Raw genomic sequence first — 5652 nt, forward strand, 5'->3', positions numbered from 1 at the left:
GCCATCAAGTATTTCACCAAGTGGGTGGAGGCAGAACCAGTCGCACACATCACCGCACAGAAAGTCGAGCACTTTGTCTGGAAGAACATTGTCTGTCGTTTCGGAGTACCCAAGAGGCTGGTCTACGACAATGGCACCCAGTTCACAAGTCATCAGCTAAGGAAGATGTGCGAGGAGTTAAAGATACAACAGGTTTTCGCCTCGGTGGAACACCCACAAACCAATGGGCAGGTGGAGTCAGCCAACCGAGTACTACTCAGGGGGATGAAGCGAAGACTAGAGAAAGCTAAAGGAAAATGGGCAGAGGAGGTCCCCAGAATCGTATGGTCCTACCATACCACCCCACAGTCCAGCACCCATGAGACACCCTTTAGCCTTGTCTACGGGACAGATGCCATGATTCCCGTGGAGATACAGGAGAGCTCCCCCAGGTTTTTGAATTTCATTGCCGAAGAATCCAACGAAGAACGAAAGGTGAATCTCGACCTACTGGACGAAGTGCGAGAAGAAGCCAGAGTTAGTGCTGAAGCCGTCAAGAGAAGAGTAGAATGGAGGCACAACTCCAAGGTGAGGCTCAGGCGTTTCCAGGAAGGTGATCTGGTGATGAGAAAGGCGCATCAGAATGAGATGGAGAAAAAGTTGTCTCCAAAGTGGACAGGTCCATACAGAGTGGTTGAGGCATTGGAGAATGGAGCTTATCGGCTGGAAACTCTGGAGGGAGGAGCAATCCCCAGAACGTGAAACGCCACCCATTTGAAATTTTATTTCAGTTAAGTTGTAAAGTAGTTGCGTTCTTGCGCTAAAGACACACTCAGTGTATATACTGAAAACAGTTGAACAGATAAGGGGGCACTCTTTTCCCTAAGGAGGGTTTTTAACGAGGCCACCCAATGAAAAGATTCTCAGCATATTAAGTGTGTGAGAGTTTTCAAGTTAAAATCCTCCTCGCCCCAGGCGCGAGTGTAGGTGATCGGTTAGGCCTTATTCGCCCTAGGCGCGAGTATGGGCGCTAATCTAAGTCCTCCTCACCCCAGGCGTGAGTGCAGGCGACTAGGGTTCGAAAAGCCAGGGGTGCTAGTAAGACCAAGAGAGGGAAAGGAAGGATTTCGACAAACGTCCTTACCCACTTTGCATACACCAATATTGGCCCAGTAAAGCTCTTAGTTTAAACCCTTCTCACCCCAGGAGTGAGGCAGGGAAAGAAGGACCCGATCCGCCCAAGGTTGATGACCTTGGGGAAGATAAGAGGGGCTATCGAGAAACACTCTTCTTCCCCCAAAACAAGGCATCACCTCTGACGATCGATGTCGAAGTCCTCTATGCACTTAGCGCTAGAGCGACAGAGAAGCAAGGTGAAGAACGATGAATGATGAGTTGTTGGTGGATATGCTAGTGGGTAGTGCCTTGTCAGAGGAAGCTTTTCCAAACAAGTTCTTACACAACAAGCCGAAGCAGACAGACTATGCCTAGTCAGTCATCTAGTAGGAAGCTGTGCATAAGAACTGTTAAAGACAAAGCTAAGGGAGTTGTTAGTCGTGATCAAGGTAGAGGCCAAGATCAAAGAGTACAGATCGCGCTAAACCTAAGCTAGTTAACAGTTAGTCGTGTGCAAAAAGAAAGATGAAGCTTAAGAAGATACGAGAGAAGAAACATATAGCTGAAGCAAGTATGTATTCACACCAAGGTCTATACACGTTTCAAGTACAAGAATTGTGCAGAAGTATGAAATTACAAAAAGAAAACTTGTACCGCCCTGGTGGTCGGGTGTGATGACGTGGCATCCTCCTACAGTATAGGCGTGTTGACAAGGCGCCAGGTTGGCAGAAGGGAAGGAAGTCGGGGGGCTCGTGTAGTCGCCAGTTGTTATATTGGCGTGTTCCGATTTCCAGCTTACCAGAGTCGGCGATCGCCAGGTTCAAAGATGAACTCGCCAGGTGTAGATTCAGGCGACCTAGTCGTTGGAGATCGCCAGAGCAAGCACATCGCCGAAGATGAAGGAGAAGCAGATTATGAAGGCGGCCGGCGAGACCACAGGGAAGGCGTATGAAGGCCCCTAACTCGCCAGTTCCAGTAGAGATCGCACTCCCCAGGTTAGCTATGCACTGGGCAGTACCATGCATAAGTAACTTAGCCAAAATGAGAGTAGAAGCAGCGCCAAGTCAGGGAGCCTCTAGATGATGGCACGTGTACAGTTGGATGCGAGCCACGTGTCCAAGTCTGTAACTGCCAGGAGAGAGAAAGCTACCAGGTATATAAGAGTTCCTAACAAACTTTCTGAGGTACGCGCGTTCAGTTCATACACTTTACGCTTGCGAGTGATAGAGCTGACTGTGAGAGAGGATTTGCACGGTTCTTGTTCTCTTAGTATTTGGTGATACCGTCACTGACTTGAGCGTTGGAGTGCGATCGGCCGCAGCGGCGCCGTACTGTTTCTTTGCAGGTTCTTGAGGTAGATCCCGGAGAGGAACGGAGGTGAGAAGCGGTGCGCACGTCGATCCTTTGACGAGGCAGTCTCCAGCGTTCCGGTCAACAGGCAGGATCATCAGGCGCCCACCGTGGGGCCGTGTAAAACTTGCTCCCATCCACAGCGTGAGTTCTTGGAGGTTTTCGAAGTTTTCTGCGTGGTTGTGTGCTGGTGCAACCATCGTTCGCAGTTTGTCTGAGTTTCGTTCGGTGAGTTTGCGTTTTGTACCGTTCGTTTGGCTTTTCGATCGGTGGAGTGAGGTTTTCTGCTGCTTGCGCGCAATCTGTTTGGTGGAAGTTCGAGTTCTTTCGCTCGATTGGTTGTCCGCGGGAAACGGTGGTTTCTGGTGAAGTTGTGGTTTTCTTCGAAGGTTTACGGTGTTCTTGAGTTTTCTTGCGCAGTTTCGCGCTATTTTCTCCGATTGATCGCTGATTTGATCGAGGCTGAAGTGTTGTTCGCTGCATTCCTGTGATTCGCTGAAGTTAATGAGAAAAATGAGAAGCAATCGTTCCAGTCCCGTGGCGCCTGTCGCTGCTGAAGGCGACGCCGCCATGACCATGGCGCAGATGGCAGAGATGATGCGCTCGTTGCAGGCAACTGTGGAAGCCTCGCGCGTGGAGCAGGCGAGAATACATGAGGACCTGGTCGCCTCTCGCGCCAGGAACGAGGAGCTTAGCAAGGTGACTGAGGAGCTGCGTCAAGCTCTTCGGGAACAGCAAGGACGTTCTGCTGCTGAGGAGGTGGCGCCGTCGACGCCACCTCGTGTTTTCCCAATGCCTTTCGTTCAGGCGATTACCGACACGCCAATTCCCACGAGCGTGGTTCCGGTTAAGGCTGTCTTTACCGGCGTGGAGGATCCAGAGGCTCATCTGACCACGTTCCATACGCAGATGATGCTGTCGGGAGGGTCAGACGCCGTCTACTGCAAGATGTTCGTGAGTACGCTCCAGGGAACGGCGATGGAGTGGTTTGTGAGCCTGCCTAACGGCCACATAACCAATTTTCAACAGTTCTCGAAGATCTTTGTTGAGCAGTACATCGTGAATAAGGCGCCACCCAGGGTGTCTTACGATCTGTTTGATATAAGGCAGTACCAGGGAGAGTCCCTCAGAGACTACCTGAATCGCTTTGGGGCGCAGATGGTCAGATCGCCGGCCAAGGATGAGGAAATGCTGGTCTATGCATTCAAGAAGGGCGTGCAGCCAGGACCATTCTGCGAGGCCTTGATCAGGGCTTACCCCGCGACATTTGCTGAAGTCAGGGGACTTGCGGTGGCTCACATCGCCGACGAGAGTGAAGTCGCCGAGAAAAGAGGCAGCGTGGCTCCCGCCAGGCCACGCGCCCAGACCAGGATCCAGCCGCAGAGGGTGCTGGAAACGGCGGCGGCGGCCAGGAAAGACCAAAGGACTCGCCATCCTTACGATAGGAGAAACAAGGGAAGAAGCCAAGCACGCCAGCAACCAGCACGCCGGGAATACAATCGCCCGCCTAAGCACAAATTTGTCATGGGGCTAGCGGACCTGATCGCCATCCCTAACATATTTGCTAGGTTGAAAGCGCCTGAGAAGGTGGGCGACAAGGTGCTGGGGTCAAAGCCGGACGCCTGGTGTGAGTTCCACCAGTGTTTTGGCCACACTTTGGACTCGTGTTTGTCTTTATGATACCAGCTCGACGATCTGGTTAAGAGTGGGTTCCTAAAGGACTATCTGCTGGACAGAAGGACGGGGGGAGCGTCGAGTTCCCAGTCAGCAGGTGGAGAAGCCCAACAACACGAGATGCCTATCCACGGGTAGATCCACACCATTGCAGGGGGTTTCTCAGGTGGTGGATGCACCGCATCGCAGAGGAAAAAGTATGCGCGATCGGTGATGACAGTGGACATGTTTGAAGATCACTCGCCGGAAGTGGACATTACGTTCACAAAGCAGGATCTTCGGGACGTCGTGCCTCATGACAACGATCCCATAGTTATTTCATTGGTTACAGCGGGAAGGAAGGTCCACAGAGTTCTGGTGGACCAAGGAAGCTCGGCAGACGTGATGTTCTGGCCGACTTTCACGCAGTTGGAATTGCCCCTTGACCAGCTAAGGCCCTATGGGGGGTGCTTATATGGGTTCGCTGGCGACCAGGTGGAGGTCAGGGGGTACATTGAGCTGAGAACCACGTTTACAGATGAGGCTGGGTCGAGGACGGAGAAAATCAAGTACCTCATCGTAAACGCTCCTTCAGCGTATAACATCCTGTTGGGAAGGCCCACGCTTAACAGGATAGGCGCCATTCCGTCGACTCGGCACATGAAGGTAAAGTTGTCGTCCATGGAAGGGGTGGTGATCACGATTAAGTCTGATCAGAAAGAAGCGAAAAGGTGCTATGAGAATAGCCTGAAAAACAAAAGATCAGTGAGTTATGTAACAACCACCCCGCCTCCGGGTGTGAAGCCCAGACCGCCGGTAACAGAGGAGGCCGCCGGAAGAGATGTAGAGATGGTAGACGCTGAGCTAGGGGAGAGGAATGCTGGCCTGGAGGAGGAAGAGGCGCGGAATCGCCCCGAGGAAGCAAGGGAACAGGGAATCGCCAGGGCGGTGATCGCCAGAGAATCCAGGCCTAAACCTGTCGAGCAGTGGTTCGAAAAGGAGATCGGAGGAAAAATCTTCAAGCTAGGAAGATCTTTGGAGGTCGATCTCCAGGACCAGATCGCCAAGGTGATTGAGCGGCATCTGGACGCGTTTGCATGGTCCGCTTCGGACATGCCCGGGATTGATCCCGACTTCTTGTGCCATCATCTGGCGATGGACAACATGGTGAGACCGGTGCGACAAAGGAGAAGAAAGTTCAACGAGGAGAGGAGGCAGGCGATCAGGGACGAAACACAAAAACTCCTCGCTGCAGGCCACATCAGGGAAGTCCAGTACCCTGAATGGTTGGCAAATGTCGTGCTGGTGAAGAAAAGTAACGGGAAATGGCGCATGTGCGTTGATTTCACCGACCTGAACAAAGCTTGCCCGAAGGATTCGTATCCTTTACCAAGCATTGATGCCCTGGTTGATAGTGCTGCAGGGTGCAAGTTGCTGAGTTTCCTGGACGCCTTCTCAGGCTATAATCAGATCAAGATGCATCCCATGGATGAAGAGAAGACAGCCTTCATGACGGAGAGATCGTGTTATTGCTATAAGGTGATGCCGTTTGGG

The sequence above is a fragment of the Phaseolus vulgaris genome, chromosome 11, assembly GCF_000499845.2.
Source record: "Phaseolus vulgaris cultivar G19833 chromosome 11, P. vulgaris v2.0, whole genome shotgun sequence".
NCBI lineage: Eukaryota > Viridiplantae > Streptophyta > Magnoliopsida > Fabales > Fabaceae > Phaseolus > Phaseolus vulgaris.